Raw genomic sequence first — 25,483 nt, 5'->3', positions numbered from 1 at the left:
CATAAGTCTTATGCCATATAATTCAACTTTTAAAGTGTACAATTAAATGGATTTTAGTATATTCACAAAGTTGAGCAACCATTGCCACGATCTAATTAACATTTTTGTCACCCTGTATACATCAGTAGTTTATGCATTAATTGGTTGAACATCTTGATTTTTCTACTTTTGGCTATTATAAATAATGCTTCTGTGAGCATTCACGTATAAATTTTCATGTGGAAATATGTTTTAAATCTTTTGAGTACATATCTACGAGTAGAATTGCTTGTCCAAATGTTAACTCTATGTTTAATTTCTTAAGAAATTATCAAACTGTTTTGAAGCAGTTGAAAAAATTGACATTCTCATCCTCAGTGTATAAACATCCCAGTTTCTCCATATTCTTACCAAAACTTGTTATTTTATGCCTTTTTTATTATAGCATCGGTGTGGCCAAGAAGTGGTTTTGCACTGCGGTTTTGATTTGCATTTCCCTAATGACTAATGATGTTAAACATATTTTGGAGGAGGCTTATTGGACATTTTTACATCTTTAGAGAAATATCTATTCAGATTTTTGTTATGTTTTAATTGGGTTATTTTTCTTTTTACTGTGAGTTATGAGCTTTTATTATTATTTTTTCTTTTATTTATTTTTAAAAATATATCTTTATTGATTTCAGAGAAAGGAAAGGAGAGGGAGAGAGAGATAGAAACATCAATGATGAGAGTGTCATTGATCGGCTGCCTCCTGCACGCCCCCTGCTGGGGATCGAGCCCGCAACCCGGGCATGTGCCCTGACCGGGAATTGAACCCCTATAGCCTGGATCCTAGGTCAACGCTTAATTGCTGAGCCACGCCCGGCGGGCGAGTTGTGAGTTTTTAAAATATATTTTGTATATTACACACTTAAAAGACATATGGTTTGTAAATATTTTCTCCCATTCTGAAGGTCATCTTTTTTTAAAAAATTTATCTTTACTGTTGAAAGTATTACAGATATCTCCCTCTTTTCCCCCCACTGATAGCCTCCACCCCTCATCCGCAACCCACCCCCAGGCCTTCACCATAATATTGTCTGTGTCCATGGGTTATGCATATATGCATATAAGTTCTTTGATTAATCTCTCCCACCCACTCCTTCACCCCCGCATTCCCACTGAAATTCATCAGTCTGTTCCATGCTTCTATGTCTCTGGATCTGTTTTGTTCCTTAGTCTATTTCTTTTTTAATATGTCTTTATTAATTTCAGAGAGAAGAAGGGAGAGGGAGAAAGATAGAAACATCAATGATGAGAGAGTCATCATTGATCAGCTGCCTCCTGCAGGCCCCCAACTGGGGATCAAGCCCGCAACCTGTGCATGTACCCTGACTGGGAATCAAACCATGATCTCCTGTACCCTAAGTCTATGCTCAACTGCTATGCCCAACCAGACCCTCAGTCTATTTTGTTTATTAGATTTCACATAGGAGTGAGATCATGTAAAACTGAATCAGGAAGAATCAGAAAACCTGAATAGGCCAATAACAACTGATGAAATGGAAGCAGTAGTAAAAAACCCTAGCAAACAAAAGCCCTGCTCCAGACAGTTTCACAGGGGAGCTTTCTAATTCTTTAAGTTATAGGGTTAGATAGTTTACTAAAAAGTTTTTCTTGCTATTTGAGGTAGACCTGTAGTGCTATGAACTTCCCTCTTAGGACTGCTTTCAATATGTCCCATAGATTTGGGGTTGTTGATTGTTCATTTTCATTTGTTTCCAGAAAGTTTTTGATTTCTTTCTTGATCTTATTGGTAACCCATTCATTGTTTAATAATATGCTATTTAGCCTACATGTGTTTGAATGTTTTTGAGTGCTTTTACTTTAGTTGATTTCTAATGTCATGCCATTGTGATCTGAGTTGCTTCATATGATTTCAATCTTCTTGAAATTTTAGAGCCTTGCTTTGTGTCCTAACGTGTGGTCTGTCTTTGAGCATGACCCATGTGTACTTGAGAGGAATATATATTCTGCAGCTTTGGGGTGAAATGTTCTGTAAATATCAAATCCATCTGATCTAATGTGCTATTTAGAGTCACTGTTTCTGTGTTGACTTTTTGTCTGGAAGACCTATCCAGTGAAGTCAGTGGGGTATTAAAGTCCATGACTATGACTGTATTGCTTTTGATCTCTCCTTTAAAGTCCTTAAGGCTCTTATTGATAGGTCCTTATTTATTGGCATTTTAATTCTTTAAATACCTATGTTTCTCTCTCTGTTTCTACTTCTAATTACAGCAGTCCCTTTAAGATTTCTTACAATGCTGGTTTGGTCATGATAAACTCCTTTAGCCTTTTTTTGTCTGGGAAGCTCTTTATTTCACCATCTATTTGGAATGATAGCCTTGCTGGATAGAATAATCTTGGTTTCAGATCCTTGTTTTGCATTACCTTGAATACTTCATACCATTCCCATTTGGCCTGTAGAGTTTCTGGTGAGAAGTCAGCTGACAACCTTATGGGAGCTCCTTTGTAGGTAAGAGATTGGTTTTCTCTTGCTGCCTTTAATATTCTCTCTTTGTCTTGAATTTTTGGCATTTTAATTATGATATGTCTGTGCATAGGCCTCTTTGGGTTCTTCTTGCTTGGGACTCTCTGTGTCTCCAGAATTTGTGTGACTTTTTCCTTCACCAGGTTGGGGAAGTTTTCTGCCATTATTTCTTCAAACAGTTCTCTAAACCTTGCTTACTTTCAACCTCCTCTGGCACTCCTATGATGCAGATATTGTTACATTTCATGTTGTCCCACAGCTCTCTTAAACTGTCCTCCTGGTTTTTAATTGTTTTTATTGATTCTCTGAGTGATTTTTTTTCTACCCTGTTTGATAATTCGCTGATTTGATTCTCAGCTTCCTCTAATCTGCTGTTTATTCCTTCCAATGTATTCTTTATTTCTGCTACATAATTTTTCATTTATGGATAGTCATTTTTCAGTTTCCATGTATTTTTTCATGCTGTTGAGCATCCTTAAAATCAGTGTTCTGAACTCCATATCTGATAGACTGCTTATCTCCATTTCATTTAACTCTTTTTCTTGAGACTTCTCTTGTTCTTTCATTTGGGGCTTGTTTTATTTTCTCCCCATTTTGGCTGCCTATTTGGGTTTGTTTCTATGTATTAGGTAGTCCTGCTAGGTATCTCTGTCTTTTTGGGAGGTCTCTGGTGCAGGCCAATGTCAGAAGCTGTTTGTGACTGACCTTGAGTACCCTGTTTGGAGCTATCAGCAACCCAAGGCTTGAGGTCCACACCGTTGTGGCTGGGTGAGTTTGAACAGGATCAAGATGCACACCAACATCTATTTTTCCAAGGTCTGGGTCCAGGAACATATCGGGCAAATAATTAAAGCACACTGAGGTCTGCCTCTGCCTGCAGGGTGATTTATCTGATTCTCTTAATGAGCTTCAGGCTGTAGAAACAAGATGGGGTAGGGCAAGTGGGTTACCAGGAGGATGGGGCAATTGCTTCCCCTTCAGGCATAATGTGTGCCTATGAATGATGTACTCTGCAGTATGGGGGAATGACTTGGCACAGGAATCCAGAGGAGTGCCCCCTGAGCTCTATCTCCAGAGCCTGCAATCATAAATTCTCCTCATATAACTCTAGTCCACTCTGCCCCTCCTCTGTTGGAGCCCAAGGTGAGTGGCTGCACAGGAAATGTTGTGCGTTGGCTTTTTAAGAAGGTTACTGCATTTCCAGCCATCTCTCCCTGGAAGACAGAAATGCGGCTGCATTTCAGGGCCAGATGTTATGTGGGCATCTTTCTCAGTTCTGGTGCTCTTGGCTGGGAAGCCCAGCCTAGGGTTTAGGCCCCGGAGTCCTCAGTGGGAACCTCCCACAACTGAGCTATCCCTCCAGACCTTCAGCTGCTGCCTGTGGGAGCCCAGCCAGCCTTCTCTCACCTCCACATTTCCTACCAGTCTCTGTGGTCTCCGCTTTTCTTCCTTGGTTATACAAGTGCTCTCTACCTCGTCTTCAGTTGCAGTTGATTATTCAAGACGATTTTCCCATATTTTAGTTGTAATTCCAATTTGGTCCTGGGAGAGTGTCAATGTAGCTTCCACTCAGTCCACTGCCATCTTTAATAATCCCCTCTTCACTTTCTTGCTGGTGGTAATGCAAATAGAAATAGTTTTGATTTTGATAAATTATTTTCTATTTTTTTATTTGATTGCTTGTGCCTATCCTGACACTCTAACTTTATAAAATAATTATTGATGCCTGAGCAATTTGACAAATATCATGCTAAGTGAAATTAAAGACAAAAATCATATGATTTCACTTATATGAGTAATCTAAAAGAAAATAAGACAAACAATAAAAGCAAAACAAACAGACTCACATACAGAGAACCAGCTGATGAGGTAAGGTAATAGTGAGAAAGGTAAAGGGGAATAAGAGGTACAAACTTCCAGTGGAAAAAAAATTAGTCACAGGAATGTAATGTATATCACAGGTAATATAGTCAATAATATCATAATAACTTTGTATGAAAAGTAGTGTAATATTTTATGTCAACTATAATTTAAAAAATAAAGTGCTCATATAATATATGTGATATAATATTAGTCCTAGAAATTATTGAGCACACAATAAAAAGTGTTTCAAAGAGTTAATATACTCACATACATTTTAACAAAGTAGTATTGAAAAAGCTGTCTGCCCTACTATAAAAAGAGGGCTTAGGACAGACAATATTATGCTAAGGGACTGAAAATCTAAACTTGATTATGATTATTATTAAATATATCTTTATTGATTTCAGAGAGAGGAAGAGAGAGGGAGAAAGAGAGATAGAAACATCAATGATGAGAGTCACTGATCATCTGCAGCCTGCAACCCGGGCACATGTCCTGACCGGGAATCGAACCCGGATCTCCTGGATCCTAGGTCAATGCTCAACCGCTGAGCCACGCCCGGCTGGGCTTAACTTTATTATTTTAAGACACATTGAACTAGTCATGAACTATAAACACTGTGAAAAAGATGTAGAAAATTTCTAAAAATCATAACGAAAGTGTATGTGATTAATTAAATTTGGATACATATGCAAAGAAGATATAATATGGTATGGATTTGTATTTACACATATATAATGTACACTTCACACGTTTTACATATAAATGTATGTGTATATATATAAAAGCTAGAAATGTAAGTTTTTTTATTGTATTGCATATGGAACAAAATTAAAGATACATTGCATAAGCTTTAGTTTAGTAGTTAAGATATTTATAATTATAAGTTTATAAAGTTTGTACACCTCTTGAAAATCTATTATTAATTTCCTCCATCCCACAGTTGGTTCACAGAGTGTTGTGTTCATAACATGTTTAATAAACATTTGCTGAATTTAATGGAAATTTTACTCAGGCAGCGATGGTCATTCCATTATAATGCCTAACAAACATGGAACAATTTTCCCCACAACTATAATGAAAGTGAGCTAAAATTTTCTCATTGTCATCAGTGGGGTACCCTAGATTCTGTTTTCTTCCAAAATCTGATTTTAAAAGAACAGAAAGAAATGTTTACTTTTCTATTCACTATTTATAAGGTGTTTTTCTTGCAATGTATAAATATCACAACCACTCTGTGAGGTGGGAATTATTATGCTCAGTTCATAGTTACACTGCTAAAAGAAGTTATAATAACTCACAAAAATCATTGAGCTTTTAAGTGCAATAGCTTGGATTTTTACCCAGGTCTGTTTAACTCCAGTGCCCATGCTCTTTTCAACAAATCATGTTGCCTCTTCCACAGGGGCTTGTTTTTATTATATTGGGAAATGTCTATAACTTTATATAAAATGAGACAGTTCGGCCAATGATTTCTGATGTGCTTGTCAATTCCAACATTATTTAGTTTATATTTGAAACAAAGTATAATCAGTCTTTTCTAACAAGAAAAAAAACCCCACTATGGTTCTCTTCAAAAATCATGTCATTGGAAATATAAGCCATACAATAAAAATTGAAATCTTTATTAAAGCGAATCACTGTAACATCCTGATTCAAAGATATAAAATAGATATTTTCCCCAACCTGTCTTGCTTCACCCCCTGATATTTATCTTACTTCTCAGTCACATACCCACAAAACGTTAATTTAGAATAATGTCTGTGAAACATGTAAGAGACAAAGCTAAAAGTATGTTAATAGATTAATACATTAAAACATTTTGTATAACTAGGTAATAACAAGTGATAAATATTTTGTATTGCATACTCTTCAAGATAAAAAGGTTGTTGAACACAGTATTTCTACACATTGCATTAAATATATTCTGTCAATTATGTCAAAGATATTTCTTAAATTCATGTTTTAGCTTGCAATGATGCACTAGAATTCAGAAAACTGACATGAAAAATAAAACAAAAATAAGCCAACATAAAATAAACATATGGTGGTTCCAATAATAAGACAAGAATATCATAAGAAAACACAGCTAGAATATTTTTGCTAAGTAATAAAATGTGAATGTATTAATTTCTTTGAAATATTCACTTCTATACACTTTATCTCAATCTAATTAGAGCAATCCTTAGAACATCACAGTGAAATTACATATTCTGTTGCAGAAGATTTTTCATGGCTTCTCTTTGACACCCCTCATTGCTATTTTTCTCTCTTTCATCTTCTCATTTTTCTTTTTTTGTTCAATCATAAGCTTTCTTTTCCTGATAGGCTTTAAAATATTTATATTAGTGTGTGCATGGAAGTCTTGTAATGGATACATTATTAATGAATCATTAATATTCCTTATAATGGATCATTAATATTTGCTAGCTAGCCATCTACCTTTCTTTTTGTGTTTCATTTCCATACTACCATGTGTATGTTCACATAAGCCAGAGAAGGCAAACAGATTTCATTTTGTGTGCCACAACAAAATAGGTAGTAGCGTCATACTAGGCTAAGAGAGGAGCTATAGATTGTGTCTTTGCTGTTAGAAAAGAGTTCTATGAACATAGAGATGTTTAGGAGGATGGTTGAGTGGGTGACAAGTAGTGGCTAATGTGCTATATATTTCCCATAACTGATTTAAACTGTAGTCAGTATTGAATATTTAGGTACTAAATTAATTAAATGACTATACGTATGCTGGTCTAGTAATACAAGTTTTGAAATGCCCTATAACTGCTTTGTTTTCCAAGATTGTAATGCATAATAATATAGCAGCGTTTACTGAATGCTTACTTTGCACTAGACACTGTTTTAAGCTTTTTACACATGTGCTGATTACTGTTATTGTCTTCATTTCGTAGACTATGAAACTGAGGGAGGGTGTTTAAGTAAAAACACTTCCCTTTCCTTCAACATATAACTTACTTTAGATCAAAGTCTGTGGGTAAGTGAAAGGCTGTGGAAGGACATGTCCAGTCTTCCTAAAGTGGTTAATTAAATCTAAATATAATTTCTTAAAACTGATTTCAAGCCATTAATTCACAAGACAGACTGAACATTATTTACACATGAAGACTATGACACAATTTTCTCTATTTCCCTGTTGGTCAGATACCAACAATGAGGTTGGTTGAAAAGGCTCAACACTTTCAAGTTGTCATATTTAGAAGGTCGTTATGACCAATGACCAATTTATTTGCTGAAAGGAGAAGTAGATGTGAGGCATAACAATCACTTTTAAGTCATAAAATTGTATTTAATTCAGAGGTTTTTTTTCCTCCTAGAAAAACTTAGAGGGCTAATGAACTTGATCTGTCTAGGTTTAGAACTGGCATTGCCCTTCTTGTTTATCAAAAGCTTGACAAGGTTAATGAGCTTGATATCATCAGGTGATGGTCAAACTTGTCAAATTAACACTTGAAAAAATAAAGCAATAATTTGCAGCATTACTTTCTGTCATTCAATGTATTGACTTATGACACTATATAATGTTATGAGAAAATTGCATCAAAAATTAGAATTTGTTCTGCCTTACCAATTAGGTAAAATAAATTTTAGTTGTATTTTATCTTTTCTAAAAAATGAATTAGTGGGTGTGGGATGGAAGAGGTCAATGGGGGAAAAAAGAGGACATCTGTAATATTTTGAACAATAAAAAAAAAGAAAAAATTAATTAGACATTCTACTGGGATTGCAAATGTTATAATATAACCTATAAAGTTAAAGAATAATTAATTTAGTCAATGCCATTGAATCAGTGTAAAAATCTTCTGTAATTTTAGAAGTATTATCTATGATATTTCTGATATTTTAATGAATGTAAAATTAACTGAAGCTTTTTACTCTGTAAGGAGTGATTATATTTTTAGTTGAAATTATTATATCTTTACATAAGAAGTTAAATGTGACAAATTATAACAATTTAATTACCTAACTTAAATGACTTTACCTACAATAATGTCATTACCAATATATGATGCTCTTATCTGAAGAATAAAAACCATTGGCAAATTCAGATAGCCATTATCAGTTTAGAGAGCTATTTCAGGTACAAAGGGCTAGGGATGTTGCATTTATAATTATATTTGTTAGGATGATGCCTTCCTCCTTGAGTGCCTTCAGCAAAGCTTTTGGCTTCAAAAGACTGCCTTCACAGGCATGTTGTCTACTAGGCAGATGTTCTTTCTGTATTGAAAGTCTAAAGGGAATAAAGTAAGGGATATCCCTTTATTTCTATCCGTCAATCCAGACAAGAAAAAATTTCTCTGGGTAAATGCCTGGCAATTTTATTTAATGCATTTAATAGAAATTTAACACATTTTTTCAAAAAGTTATTTAATTGATTCTACAATTCTTCCATTTGGACAAATAATACAAACACATTTTATAATGTTATTGGAATTAACACTCAGTAATGAGCCAGTAATTTATATTTCTGGGCATTCAAATATCAAGCCCTTTAACTTTTTAGGTGTATGACATTGGCCAAGTCATTAATCTCTTCATCTTGCATTTTTGAAAATTTATAAATTTGCAAAATTTATAAAATAAAGCCAATTTTAGAAACACAACCTATTTCATAGCATTACTGCGATAATCAAAGTTTAAATATAGGAATGGGCTTTATATAAATAATAACTTCCCATGTATTAATGGAATTCATCTGTACAAATGTAATAAAATACAGATATCTTAAAGACTCAAATTTAGAGCTAGTGATTTCTCTCACCATTAATTTCTGGAATAGTTGCTGTGGCCAAAGCACTGTGTACTGGGTGAAATTGAAATGCATAAAGGCCTCAAAAGATCACTCAGGAATCTGCTATGGGATTGAGGAGTGAAAGTAACTTGAAAAAGTTGTATGGTATCTTGTATTATTTATTTACATTGCTAGTGCTTAGTTTTCAAGCTGTAAAATCATGGCTCATGAAAATATAAATTTAAAAATATGTCATAGATTTTTTTCTATTAATTAATGAATGAGGTAACCAGTAAAATGTTAAATCTAGTTTAAAGAGTATTTGAGGAACTAGGTAAGGCACTTTTATAGAAGAATGTTAAGTTATGGTATTAGGAATTTTAAGATATAATATAAAATGACTTAATGTCCTACAGGGAAATAAACTGTACTGCTTGGAGTTATCTTTTCCTCCCAGACATAATTTATTTGCATCTCTACAAGACTGCAATTTCATAAGCCTGGGACATTTATTATATTGTAAGCAGGTGAACAAAGTTTATTCTACAAAACTTTGGGTGGGCTTGTGCCCCTGGTTTATATTGAAAGGACATGCCACCCATTTTTATTTACTTATTTACAAATTTGGGATAAGTTTTTCTAACAACTTATTACATTTTGAGCGTCTTTTCATGTGATAAAATATTCAATAAAATATTTTAATAAACCAATATTTTATTATAAACAATATATCATTATAAATAATTACATGTAGAATAATAGTTTTCTTAATATACCTTTTATGTACTGATAGTTTTGATAGATTAAGATTATATCAGTAGGAAAATAGAAATAAGAATAAAAAGTTCTCTTTAGAAATTTGATCCAAATGTCACTTATTCAATATGGCACTGTCTGATCACTGTATGTAAAATTGCAATCTCTTCTTCTGCCCATGATAACCACCTCACAGCACCCCGTACAACCCTTCCATATTATTTCATAATATTTACCAACTTCTGATGTATATATTACACATATATTTGTTCATTTTCTGTGTTCCCTCAATACATTTTGAGCAGATATATTTTATCTGTTTTCTTCACTACTGCATTCTCAACTTTTAGAACAATGACAGGCACATAGTAAGGGCTCAATATATATTTTTGAGTGAATAAATTAATAAGTAAGCAAAATTTTTCTTTATTATATTAATTGCCAATAGAGATATATAATATTAAAACACAAAGTTTAATTTATTCAATTTCTTTTTTTGACTTTTAGTTTATAGTGATTTATGACTTTTAGAGCTTATAAATTTTAATGACTAAAATTTATCAAAATGTCCTTTATTATTTCTTTCCCTTTTAATTATTAGAAAGCCTACGTTAGTAAAAGACCTGCAGACATCTCCTATCAGATACTAGTGCTAAACATTTAGTATATGCAATCAAAGTGCTTTCATAAATCAATTTTGGAGAAAAATATCAACTAATAACATAAATATACTAAACCACAGGTTTATCTAAGAATTAAATTATTTTAATTAAAAAATACAGCAATCAAAAATTCAAACCACTATTTATCTGAACTTTTTTACTCCTTAACTTTATTTTATACACTGTTATCTTGAAATGAAAGTCACTTTATTTTCATTTTCTTGTCTCTTACAAATAGTGCTATAATAAATATTTTCGTATATATGCTTTTACAAATTGATATCTAACTCTTCACAACTTTTTAGTAAGATATTGAAAAACACCCCCCCCCATCTCCACTAATAGTAAATCACATTATTATTTTATATTGGAAGGGGGTAATATGATATCTCACTATCACTTTAATTTGTAGTTCTTTGTTAATAAATTTTAGCTTTTTTTTTTTTTCATGTGGCTGTTTATCATTTTAATTTGATCATCTCTGAAGCCTCTATTCATCTATTTTCCTTGCTTTTCTGTTGGGTCTTTAAAATGTCTCTTGTCAATTTAAAAGAACTATTTATATATAATTCAGCTTTTACCTATCTAAACCAGTTTTGGGCTCTAACAAAATAATGTCTTAGCATGGGCTCCTGATTCCCTTCTTCCAAAGAAAATCAACTTTGGCAAAATACAGAAGGAACGTGAAATAGATAAATCAGCAACAACAAAGAGAAAAATCCCTGGATGACAAATAACTGCTTTAACTTATCTGTGGTAGTGAAGGAGGAGTTTGTCTAGAACCTGTGGCAAAGGGTGACAGGTCTCAGTATGAAAGGATACATTTAGACAGTGGTCCTGAAAATATAGCTCCAGAAAAGCAGCAGCAGCAACACCTGGGAAATTGTTAGAAATTCAGATTTTGGGGCCTGTTACTGATTGACCGGATCAAAAACTCTGGCAGTGGTACCCACCCAGCAAACTGTTTTAACAAGCCCACCAGGCAATTCCGATTCATGCTAAAGTTTAAAAACCTTAAAACTGGGAAAGCCAGTTGAATTCTGGTCTTTTCTCTTCCCTGTCATTTCCTCGGCACAATGAATAATTGTTCTCTCACTGCAGAATTCCTGGGGCAATAACCCATCCTGCTGAGAGACTGAAGAGACAGACAATATCAGACTGTATCTGACAAAAGAACTCTGACCCCTGACCTCTGCAGGAAGCAACCTAGGAAACCAAATCGTAACATCTGTAGCAATCAGCCCCCAACGAAAAGGACTTGGTCAATAACTGCCAGGCTCCTTATATTTTATTTTCAGCTTCCAACTCAGAGCTAACCAGAGAAAGCCAAAACTGCTTTCCAAAGAAATTACATAATTTGTTCCCTTAACAAGTTAAATTTGGCAGTACCATCTGAAAGTAGAAAATACCATATATACACAACACATATTTAAACTCACATGAACATACAGACACGGAGACCTTATAGCTTTGATTCTAAGAAAAATTAACCGTCGGTATAATAATGCAGAACTCTCTAAAAGTTAGATCTATTCAAATGGACTTTCCTCCATTTATTTATTTACTTATTTTTTTAAAAAATTACCTCCCTGAAGTTTGTATTTTAAAGGACTGACCTAGATAAGAGTTAACACTTATATCTCAAAGGCACGGAAAAAATGTGAGTTGTTCCAAGAAGGACCTTTGTTTCCTATAGCCAGAATTTTTAGTGCAAGTCTTTTGGTCCTGAGATTGGTCAAAATAATTGGTGGACTTAGAAAAGTTTGTGGAACCACATTTAGTCCTATAAAGGCGAGATTTGTAAAACAGAAACAACTTTAATTTCTCAGAGAACTGGTAGCCACCTTAATGATATCGAAAGAACATCCATCCACCTATGTTAGAATGTTTTTCTTTCCCTCTCCACACAGTTAGCTTAGGGGAGAAAGCCTTAAAAAATCTTAGTAGGCTTTGGGTGTCAGCTTGTAATTAGGCCAAATTTCTGATAATAAAGTTATTATATCCTTTGAAATATCATTTCAGGTTTCAGCCATAACAAAAAATAAATATTTAGGGCAATATTAAGCAATCCCATGTACCTAAGAGGCATCTTCAAAAAGGGTGCAAAATAGATTATGCAATGTGAAAATTTATTTCCCTTTCTCAACTAGGCTTAGGAGATAATCTATTTATTAAAAAATAAAAAACAAAAACCAACCAAACAACCCCCCCCCAAAAAAAAAAACAACAAAAATAAAAACAAAAAAAAATTTTGAGGTTTCTTCCTGGGTTTAAGAAATTTTTTTAACTATGGCCCTTAGTTTGGCCTTTGACTCAGTTGTGAAGGATATCTGAAGAGGATCACCTATACACTTGGGTAGTCTAATTTTAAAAACTAACTGTTTAATAATCTTTTCAGAATGGAAAGGTAAAGGACAGAGAATTACTAGTGTAAGTATTCAAATAAGAAGGATAGAGGGAAGCAGTAGGCGTTATATCAGTCTTACAGTCTTTTGTTTTAGGTACCTCTTATAGCTTTAGTTTTTCTTTAGTCTTTGCAGTGAATCTTTCAATAAAGCTATTTTGGAATTTTGGAGCTGTTTGGAGGCTCTTGCATAATAATTAGAATAGGTATCTCATTCCGTAAATTCTTTTTGGGAGCCCTGGCTTTTAAGTGCACTTCTTAGATCATCTTATCTATTTGGAATGTTTTCCATAATAGCCACTGTAATTCTAGGTTATTTTTAGTAAACTTTTGCCATTCTGATAGAATCTGAAGCTTCTGAGACTATAGTTCTTTTTTAAAAAATATATCTTTATTGATTTCAGAGAGAGGGGAGAGAGAGAGAAACATCAATGATGAAAGAATCATTGATCGGCTGACTCCTGCACGCCCCCTGCTAGGGATCAAGCCCACAGCCCCGGCATGTGCTCTGCCTGGGAATCAAACTGTGATCTCCTGGATCATAGGTCGATGCTCAATTGCTGAGCCATGCTGCCCGGGCGAGGTTATAGTTCTTAAACATAAGATAAGCAGGTGTGCTGAAGGTGGCACACTGAGCTCTTTAGATATAAAATATTTCATTACTTTTAGCTAGATCTTCCAGTTTCCTGGAGCCGAATGAATGCCTAAGAGTGCCTATCATAAGAATCTTCTTGAGGTGGCAAGTGCTCTAACAGCCTTTAAATGCTTGACTGGTGCCCACCAATGTTTGTGGCTTTTTTTTTTTTTTAATATATCTTTATTGATTTCAGAGAGAGGAAGGGAGAGGGAGAGAGAGAGATAGAAACATCAATGATGAGAGAGTCATTGATCGGCTGCAGCCCAGAACCTGGGCATATGCCCTGACCGGGAATCAAACCCGGATCGCCTGGATCCTAGGTCAACGCTCAACCGCTGAGTCACGACCAGCCGGGCTGTGGCATTTTTTGACTTCTGCAACTCGACATTATTTATTCACTTGAGGCCTCCCACTGCACTCAGTCCACTTTAAATAAGACCCAGTTCAATCTTGGATCAAATCTGCTTCTTAATTCAGAGCCAGTCCAGTTCCAGGCCTAGTCCAGTTTTTAAGTTCAGCCCAGTCCAACTTTGACCAGTTGTCACCAACAATTCCCAATGTATAATCTGGGGACTGGGGACTGGGTAAATGACTGAACCAGGAGACGCAAGAAAAGAGGACTATAGACTGATTCCAAACAAATGGGGAACTGTGGTCTGGAAATCCAACTAGATTGGGAGCTCAACACAAAGAGAGCAGAGCTCAAAACCAAGAGAAACTTACCAACAGCCATCAGAAAGATCATGAAATAAAGCTCAAAAGGGTTTGCAGGCACCATGCCTGTGTTTCTCATTCTCCCCAAAGCCACCAGATATCTCCTTTGGTTCCACTGCTGACACCAGATCTGTTAATAAACAAAAATTCAATTGAGTAAATTTAAAAATCTAATTGGCTTTATTCAACAATTCATGAATCAGTAATAGAAGCAATCTCTGAGAGTTGTGCAAAATGGAAGGTTTTTATAGGCAGGAAGAGGGCAGGATAAGCAAGTTAAAGAGGTAGATTATTTTAGGCAGGGTGACATTCCCTTACACTAGAGCAGGATTAGGGAATGCTCAGCCCCAGGGCCGAATACTGCCCATGAAATTATTTGGTCTGGCCCTGCCAAGGCTTCACCAAAGAGAAGCAGTTCCAGCCATCACATTGGGGATGAGTTCATTAAATGTTTGACCAAATACAGCAGGCTAATTTTTTAAAAATATGTTTTTATTGACTTTAGAGAGAGGAAGGGAGAGGGAGAGAAGGATAGAAACCTCAATGATAAGAGTCATTGATTGGTTGCCTCCTGCATTCCTCCTATTGGGGATCGAGCCCATAACCTGGGCATGTGCCCTGACTGGGAATCAATCGTACTGTGACATCCTGGTTCATAGGTCGACACTCAACCACTGAGCCATGCCGGCCAGGCAGCAGGCTAATTTTTAATTTGCTAATTTTGTATGGCCCCCGAATGATGTTATAATTATCCAAATGGCCCTTGGCAGAAAAAAGATTTCCCACCCCTGGACTAGAGGAATGCAAAGTGTTTTATCAGGCAAGTCACCTCACTAGTATTGACCAGGAAATTTCAAAATAGTTGGTTTAAAAGTCCATTCTCGAGAGAGGTTGAAACTGATAGGGGTACAAAGGAAGAATAAAAATATGATTTTTATTTTTTCCTCTTGCCTTCCTTCCTCTTTCCTTTCCTTCCATTTTACTAACAGAATGTGTAACTAATTAATTTATCAACTGTATATATTTAACCTTATGCTCTGGCTGAGTTTTTTCAGTTCTCAGTTGACCAGGCAAGAAAAACAGACTTTTAACCCAGCCCTGAACTTACATGCCTGGCTACCAGGAATGCAGAGGCTGATTGATTAGGTCTCAGAAGCACCAGGATGACTCATACCTAATCACAGCTTAACTGGTTTCAGAACGCTTACCATCCTGTTCTAGGGACCAGGAATAAAAACATTCATCAAGAACTCCACAGGGACTCAAATTCCAGGACTATAAATTAACAGAACCCACTTTTGAACTCCCTATCCACATTCCCTTTCCTTGATTTCTTTGTTCTGCTTTCCCTCTCCGTCCTTATAGAATCCCCAGCCTGCACTGAGAGAGGGAAATGAGTTGTTGAGGACAAGAAAAGTCTTCCCTCTCCCCATCTCCCCAATTGCCGGCAATTAGAATAAACTTCTTTCCTTCACCTCAGCACCTGTCTTGAGAGTTTGGGTTTTGCAGTGACAGGCAGTCTGGACCTGTCTACAGGTTATGTTCCTGATTTCAAAACTGCAACTAGGCTAGGTAGTAAGTCTTGAAAGGGCTTGTAAAAGTGACTCCATTTTGGGCCTGTTTTATTTTTAAACTGCTTTTTGCTTAAGTTTGTTGAAATTGTGTTTTTATCACATGCTATAGTGTTTTAATTAATGCTTAATTAGTAAATATCATGTATCTTTACACATTTAACATTTTGCAAATGTCTAAAATTTATTTATGTCTCCAAACTACAAATTAGATTGTTTTTCTCATCTAGGTTTTAGATATTTCTGTTTAAGATAATAACTAGTCAGATTATAAATTTTGCTTCTAATGATGGAATATTTCACCCATTGATATTTCTAATGAAAATTTCTGCTATATAGAAAAGCTAGTAATATTTCTATGCATTTGTTTTGTTACCAGCCAACTTATTAAGGTATTTAATTATTAAAATAAAAGTTTAAATTGGTTTGTGTTTTTAGGTAAATAATTATAAACCCTTTACTCATCGTTCAAGTAATATTTTGCTTTATTTCTATTGTCTGAATGCTTTTGCTATGAAATTATTAGTTTTTGTGTGTTGGTAAAACAAAGTTATTCATGACAATAAAAAATGGTAAGGGAGACTCTTTTCAAGGGGGACTATCACAATCGATACAGGGACTACTACAATGACATTTGCAGTAGGAGAGAGAGAAATTGGCCTCAACTCTGTGTACAAAAAGGAATGGTGGTAATTTATAGCCAAGGAGCAGGGTAGGGGTCGGTGGAGGGAAATTACTAAGAGGAAACATGAGGAGTAAGGGAGAATTCTGACTAAACTGACCTACCTGGATTCTTACTGAAGGCAGACCAGGGTGATAATATATCACGGGTAGAAGATGGAGGATGAGATATCAAGGGTGATTAGATGTTGAGGATGGGGGATTCTGGCTGAACTGACTTAGCAAGATTCTTGCTAAAACGGAACAATATAGAGATAAACACAGAAGCTCAAAAATCAGGAGCTAGCTGAAAAAAGTTTGCAGAGGAACCTGACTAAAATTACCACTTATCCTATTTGCTTTGCTTATTACAAAAAGAATAATTAACAGAAATTACCTGATAAAATAAATTACTAAGAGCAAAATTTACCCAAGTTTTTCTAGGACATAACAAGATCAGTAGAAGATGTAGACACATTTTCTAGCTATTCATAAGTATATTCAATATTAAATTATTAAGTTAATCTGAACACTTAATTCTCTACAAATTTGAACAGTTGTTTTAATATATATTTCTTCTAAAAAGGGGTCTTGAAATAGGTTTTCAAAAGAAAATTTCTTATTGTTTAAGGTATTGCACATTAAAATTGACTTTTTATTGACGTACAGTTCTATGAATTTCAACACATGCACAGTATTGTCTAGCCATCATAAAAATCTGCATACAGAATAGTACCATCATGTTGAAAACTCCTTCATGCTATCTCTGAAAGAGAATTTTTAAATGCATGATTTTACTTTTATAACTTATGACCATAAACATGATACAAAAATGCAACTATAGAAAAATATACACTATAGAATTGAACATAAACTATTGACAATTACTTTTGCTTTTGTGATCTTAAAATACACAAATAGTGGCATCGAATGGTTTTCTAGTGATGTAAAAGGCTGACCCTCTGATGGACTTACTTGACCAGTAATAAAGATCAAAGTGACAAGTAACACACAAAGCCACAATTATTATTATCAGCCATAAATAACATTAAAGAGATGAAAAATATGATCAAAATGATTAACATTTACTCCGAATCCTATTTTTTCTATAAAAAGCTTCCTTGAAAGGTGAATTTCCTCTTAATGTTATCAAACGCCAATATTTGAGCCCATTCTGCCTGCATGCACTGACTCAAGTAAATGCATGAGCAAGAGTCTGCAGTGGAGGAATGTAATAATTTATTATAGAATTTACCTCAATACAGAGATCAGGTGAGCTACTACTCTGAAAAATCTGACTCTTTGATGATGCATAAGTTACAGATTATACAGGACAAAATTACAAGGCACTGTGGGTTAAGGGTTCTGAGTCGTGTAGGGAGCTGATTGGTCAAAGGTGAGGTAAGGGCAATAAATAATTTCTTCAGGTCTTGAGGACAACTCTGAGTTCTGCTCTGGCATCCCTCTGCCTGGTTTCATGGGAAAGCAACCAGGAGTCCTTCCATCTAAAGGCTCAGGAGGTGGGAAAGAAGTCAAGATGTATCTTTAGCCTGCTAGAGGTCCAGACCTTATGGCCATTAGTCAGGTCTAAGCTATTGCCTTCTGCTGTCTCGGGGGTTACTGAATATCCAGGGGAAAGGCAAGGCCTATGAGGGGGTATATTGAGAGAAGGAAAATGATTTTTAAAGCTATAGTCACAAATCAAATCAAAATTATGAGGACTCTTGGTTTCATTAATAAACATTTGTAAGGGAAGACATTTTTTTTCTTTGATACTCTTAGAGTCCCTGACTGAGTCTGGAAATTAAACTGATAAAGACAGATTAACAAAACAAAATAATACAAAGTTTATTGAATTTTTACATGTACATGGGAGCCTTCACAAGAGAATGAAGACCCAAATAAGTGACCAGAGCAGGAAACTTTTATACCATTTAGACAAATAAACAATACATTTGTAAAGAATTGATAAGACAAAGGATTTCGGATTAAGGGTAGCAAATGGTAATGAAGTAACTAAGGAGATAAGGTTAGTGTAACAAAGTTTGTACAAATTTCTTGGTCCCAAATTCTCTGTCTGGTTGTAAGAATGTCTTCCTTCCTTCTGGTACAGAAAATATCTTTCAGGGGAGATTTATAACTTGTTTCAGGGAAGAAAGGTAACGGAAGGATTTTAGAGCTACCTGCCTGTTTGTTCCATTTTCTCAAACTTCTTTAGCTTAAAATATTCAATATGTCAAATTTCCATATTTTGAGGTTTATATGTCCTGAACTCCATTACATAGATACATTATTATTTTTGAATGATGGAGCCCTTGTCCAGAGCAGCTCTTTGTGATTTTCTGTTTGTTTGTTTTTATTTAATTTATTCAAGTGACATTGTTTAATAAAAGTGTGTAGGTTTCAGGTGTAAAATTCTATAATACATCATCTGTATATTGTATTGTGTGTTCACCCCCCCAAGTCAATTCTTCTTCCATCACCATACACCCCCCCTTTAGCCTCTTCTGCCTCCCCCACCAGCCCACTTCCCTCTGGCAATCACCATACTATTGTCTGTGTCCATGTGAAGGGAATGAGCAAAGGAAAAAAAAGAGAAAGAAAAAAGAAAAACTCATAGTCTTTGTTGACATCATATTTCTTACTTGTCTGAATAAGATAAAATATTGATTTATATGTGGTGACAGTTTGCAACTGATATAGATGAAAATATTCACCATTTAACAAGGAAAGGTATTGCTTTTAGAAAAATAATCCCCCAAATTGCGTAAAACTAAGAAACTATAGATTTTTATTTACTTCCAAAAATTATGGTATCTTGAAAAAAGAAGGATATCAGAATAGTGTGTGCTTTAGCCCCAGCCACCATTGCTGCTTTTTTAAGTGCATTAAAGGCTAATCCCAATGAATGATCTTCATTATTCAAGTACAGAGTTAGACATTTTACTGACCCTCATCTTGCAATTTAATCAACTTGTATATATCATTCCATTTTTAATCAATTGTTAGAGTTGTGTTCACAACTACTAAACAGATATTCAGTTTTCTTTATTCTATTAAACTGTGAGTCATAAAAATTCTTCACAACAACTAATTTTAATGTAAATGAAGTACAAAAGACAAAGATAATGGATTTTAAGCCAACTTCTTTAACCAATAAGGCGCAGATTGAAATGTCTTAATTACTCCATTATCATATATATGACCAATCTAGGTAGGGGAAGACATTTTTTTTATTGTCTTAGGTCATCTGAATTTAAATGGATACATTATGAAAAAAAACACATGCACAACACAGGATAGCATTTTTCTTTTTAGTAAGTATAGATTTACTGCAGTTTATTCTTTTAGCTTGAAGAGGGCAGATTCACAGACTTTGAACAGCTTCAGTAATATCAAAATTGTAAGTGTACTAGAACAAGGAATAGATCCCTTGTCTTCTTGAGTTTGCTTTCAGTAAATAAACTCCATGTAGGTTGTTACTGCACATAATTTTAGTAATGAACAGCATACATGAATACTGGGGATGAAGTTTGCATATTGAGAACAAGATATCAGCAAACAATTGAGTTGTACAAATATTAATACTACATTCAAGCACATTAAACAGATTTCATTCTTTTCAATAATAATGAACTTTCAGGTAACATTCAGAAGGCATGAGTCTGAAAAAGCATTTGAGATGAAGGCTTCATTTTATTTTGTTACCTGAATATTTTAAAAGAAAATGCTAAAGTCAAAGATAATGTTTTGAGGCATCAAAAAATAAGTCAAAATATCTGAAATAAGACTTTTATGTTCATTTGATTCATGTAGTGTAATATTATTTTCTAAAATTGTGACTGGAATTATGTGAATATGTTGTACTGTGATTTTTTTCTTAACATAAATGTCCCCATTCCCCCAAGGTAAGCATTTCATATAAGTGTAAATAAATTTTAACAGCAGATCTTCAGGAAAGAGACATAAAATACTATTTTTAAAAGCGTGTATATGTATACATCTGTATTTTTATCTACATCTATATCTCTATATATCATTATCTATATCTATCATCTCTCTATTTATCTATCAAATAACTCAAACTTACTCAAATACAGCCCCAAAGTCAAGGTATATTTAACTCTAGACATCTACTTTTCTCATTATAAAATGGGAGTGTCATCCCAACACGCCGAGGTTGTGGGTTCAATCTCTAGTCAAGGCATATATAAGAATCAACCAATGAATGCGTAAATAAATGGAACAACAAAATCAATATTTCTCTCTCTTCCTTAATCTCACTCTCTCAAATCAATAAATAAAAATTTTAAAAAAGGAACCTGAAATGAGTAATAGTATTTGTACAACTATAAATCTTTATATTGAAAGGTAAATACGATGCTTAGGCAGCACTTGTCATATTTGCCAATTATCACTCAGTTTGGCAATGGTTAAAAATTAAATACAAAAATATTTTGTTTGTTTCTAAGTTCAGTAATAGACAGAGGAAGACAAATAACATATAATTTAACTTATATACAAAATCTAAAGAACAAAATAAGCAAACAGAACAGGAACAGATTCATAGGTGTAGAGAATAAACTGATGGTTACCAGAGAGGAGGGATTTGGGGAGATGGGTGAAAAAGGTGAAAGGATGTGGGGGGATTAAGAAGTACAAATGGGTAGTTACAAAATAGTCACGAGGATATAATATAGTCAATAATATTTTAATAACTATGTACGGTGCCAGGTGGGTATTTGAATATCGGGGGAATCACTTTGTAAATTATATAATTGTCTAACCACTATGCTGTACACTTGAAACTAACATAAAATAATAAATTTCAACTATCCCTGAAAAGTAAAATTAAAAAAAGAATAGATTATGCCTTTTTAAATTAACTACCTCTTAAGGGCTATAGAATGTATAGATATTTTCTTAACTCTTCATCTTCACCTAGCTTTACCTCCTTTGCATGAAAAAGACACTAGTGGCCTTTTTGACACCCAAAATTAGCATATGGAAATTATCATAATGAAGCAATAATCTTTACCCTTCCTCTTACTCTGACCCTTCTTCCTAAATCCCCCAATATAGCCATTGACATTATTTTCCTCTTGATCCAGGAGAACAACCCTTTGAAATGTGCTGATTTTCTCTTTTGCCACATTAAATAAATTACAACGTACAGTAATTCTTTCTTTGAATTGCAGCCTGGTGTCTAATCTTGTTCTCCATTTCTGTTGCATTTTCACTTAGGCTTGTCCCCATATTGTTGCAAATAAGTATCTCTGACATAATTGAATTTAGAAATATTGCCTTTTAATAGTAAGTTCATAGCGTAAATGTCCTACAGCTTTTTTATCCACACATCTACTGATGGGCACTTGGGCTGTTTCCAGATCTTAGCTATTGTAAATTGTGCTGCTATGAACATAAGGGTGCATACATTCTTTCTGATTAGTGTTTCAAGATTCCTAGTATGTATTCCTAGAAGTAGGATCACTGGATCAAAAGGCAGCTCCATTTTTAATTTTTTGAGGAACCTCCATACTGTTTTCCACAGTGGCTGCCCCAGTCTGCATTCCCACCAGCAGTGTACCAGGGCTCCCCTTTCTCCACATCATAGCCAGCATGAGTCATTTGTTGATTTGTTGATGGCAGCCATTGTTACAGGTGTGAAGTGACACCTCATTGTGGTTTTAATTTACATCTCTCTGATGATTATCAACACTTTTTCATATGCCTATTGGCCATCCGGATGCCCTCTTTGGAGAAGTGTCAACTTAGGTCCTTTTCCCATTTTTTAATTGAGTTGTATGTCTTCCTCTTGTTGAGTTGTATGTGTTCTTTGTACACTTTGGAAATTAGCCCCTTATCAGATGCATCACTGGCAAATACTATGCAGCTATAAAGAAGAAGGATCTTGTACACTTTGGGACAGTATAAATGGACCTGGAGAATATTATGCTAAGCGAAATAAGCCAGGCAAAGAAAGACAAACATCACATGATCTCACTTACTTGTGGAATCTAAACAACATAATAAACTGATGAACAAAATAGATTCAGTCACATAGAAGCATGGAACAGACTGATGAATCTCAGAGGGAAAGTGAGGGGGGTGGAGGGGAGATATTAACTAAATAATTTATATGCATATATACATAACCCATGGACACAGAAAATAGTGTAGGGAAGGCCTGGGGCAGGGAGTGGGTGCAGGGTGGAAGGGTCAATGAGGAAGAAAAGGGACATCTGTAATACTTTGAACAATAAAGATAAGTTTAAAAAAAAAGAATGAAAAAAATGGTAAGTTCAAATCTCATCTCTTTATCTTGGGATCCAAAACTCTCCTTTAATTAACTACTCTTCTGTTTTCACTCCCAACTACTGTACCAATTCCATGGCATTACTTGTTACTTCTCCACATACCCTTTCTCTTCCAGCTGGCCAGGAGCCTTGTCTCCGATAGCAACCACTTTTTGAATTTTAATAACAATGTCTTTACTTATGAGGACCACTTTGTCTCTACATTCTTGTGTGATCAATTCTTAAAAGAAAACCAACTCTGTTAACATTATATTGATAATTGTCTCTTACGTTGTGTGTGTGTGTGTGTGTCCCCTCCTTCAGCAGTGCTGTTATAGTTAATGAGAGAAAAATCATGCTTATTGTTTGGTTAAAATACGAACATGAGTATTCCACCTGTCTCTACACTGTAACCCTTGTATCCCTCTTTTTCTTTCTCTCTCTACCTTAAGCTTCTCATTGGGAAGTTTCATGTGTTTTAACTCATTTGTATTACATCTCTAGTACCCAGTAAATTTTATTTCACATAATAAAGTATCAATAAGTGCTTGTAAATTGAATGAATAACTGAAGATTTTAGGGGAGAAAAAAGTTTCCTTTGACCCTTTAAAGTTCCCTGGCTGGTTCTGAAAATTAAACTGACAAAGACATTTTAGCAGAAGAAAATCATAAAAATGTATTTAATATAAGTTTTATGTGACATGGAACCTTCATAAGGCAGCAGAGATTAAAAAAAACACACACAGTGAGACCTGAATATTTGTAGGCTAGATTTGATGGAGAGTGGACAGTTGTGGAGGAATATGGTAAGTGAAAGAGTATGAGATACTTGTGTAAACTAGGGGAAGTTTAGCAAGTCCTTTTGTTAGGATTCTTTTCAGCATACCTTTGTATTTAGAGCTAAGGATACTCCTTTCCTCCTGGTATAGGGAGGACACCTTCGACCTCAGGGCTTATGACCTATTTCAGGGTAAAAGGACAGTGGGACAATCAGAGTGACCTTAATGCTCTGTCATTTTCTCAAACACTTTCCACTTAAAATATCCAATATGCCAAGGTTTTATGTTTTGGAATAATGTGCCTTGAATTCCATAATTCTCCAATCTGAAGCTTCCACAAGAAGTTTCACAGTTCAGAAACTGAGTAGGTTGCTCTATAACCCATTGAATAAGTCTCTTATTTCTGGGAATTACTATGGAAACAAAAGAAAAACAAAGTTCTTCTGAGTTTGTTTTAGGTAAATGAGCTAGATGAGTTCAAACTTAGTAAACTATAAACTAGGAACATACTATAAATTCATTTTTTGAGTCCAGAGGGCAATTAGGTCAAGAAGATTTCTCAATGCTGGGCTCAAAGCATCTTCAGATGGAGTGAAGACAGGCAGTGGAATTTGACAGATTTTCCTGGTTTGTACTTAGAATGTTTTTGGAAATGTTACAGTTTTACAGTGAACTTTTTGAGTTGTCCACGCAACAGCAGGCATAAAGGTTATGTAAACATAAGCTTTGTGGTGCTTTCTATGAGTTTACGTCAAGTTGGGAAAAGACTATATTTATTTCTCAATGATTCCAAGTTAGAAGGAAGAAATGTTGGAAACAAATGGAAGAGTTGTAGCCTGATATTGGAGAAAACAAAAAGAATTCAAGATCTAGTCCAGTTTAGATAATAAAAGACAACGAACAAGATTAGAATCTGATACCCACAGGGTGTGTTATAGTTTCTTTCTATATTCACCCTCATTTCCATCGAAGATAGTCAAAGTAAGACTAATTTGTTTACAAAATAAGTCTAATTTTATTAAACTTGGCCTGATTACTTACATAAGTGCAGCAAAAGTAGTGTTTGAACATACAGGCTCTTTTTAAAGTCTGCTTTACTGGAACATTATATGAGGAACCTCTGAGTGGACTTTTAAAAGTCTCTCAAGGCCAGGAAGCCAAGTCAAGGACACATCATCAGACTTAACCTGCAATACTGACAGAATTGGGTAAATTCTTCTCTTCTTGAGGTTCCCCAAATATTCTGAAGTTACTGGGCCTGCCAGAAAGTGACCTTCTTTACTCACCTGATAAGTCTGGGAGCCCAGTAAGCCAGATATTAGTGGTTTTTCCAAGAGGCTTTATTGGCTCCATAAATTCAACCTTAGTTCCATAAAGCTATCTGGTCATATCTGGTTCTGTGCACATTATATTCTCAAATATGACATTTTAGTTAGAGCCTTGGTAGTATAACCAATGTTTCCAATTATGTTCTCTTGTAAGTAGAACAGATTCTTATTGAAATTGTATAAATAACTATATTGTCATGAAAATAAGAATATTCACTAAGAGTTTCAGAATTCTGAGTGGATCTGGTAAGGGGATAAACTAATTGTTTTATCTTTGCTCACAATATTATACTTTACCAAATTTCTGTAAGTTGTATTGCTTAAAAGAAAAGGGGAAAAAAAATCTTCCTTATATCTGAAAAACAAAACATTAAGAACTGGCATTGTTGTAAACAAATGTCATAAAAATTATGTTAATTCTCATCAGTTTATTCAGTCTCATGTAATTAATTCTTGTTCTGCTTGATTTGAAATTAGTAGTTTTATGACGCGATCGGCTTCTTCTTTATTTCTGGACATTCTTACCGAGGTCAGTGGTATAATCTTCGATTCAT

The sequence above is a fragment of the Miniopterus schreibersii genome, assembly GCF_964146895.1.
Source record: "Miniopterus schreibersii genome assembly, chromosome: X".
In the NCBI taxonomy this organism is placed as follows: Eukaryota; Metazoa; Chordata; class Mammalia; order Chiroptera; family Miniopteridae; genus Miniopterus; species Miniopterus schreibersii.
This window is presented reverse-complemented; position numbering follows the sequence as displayed.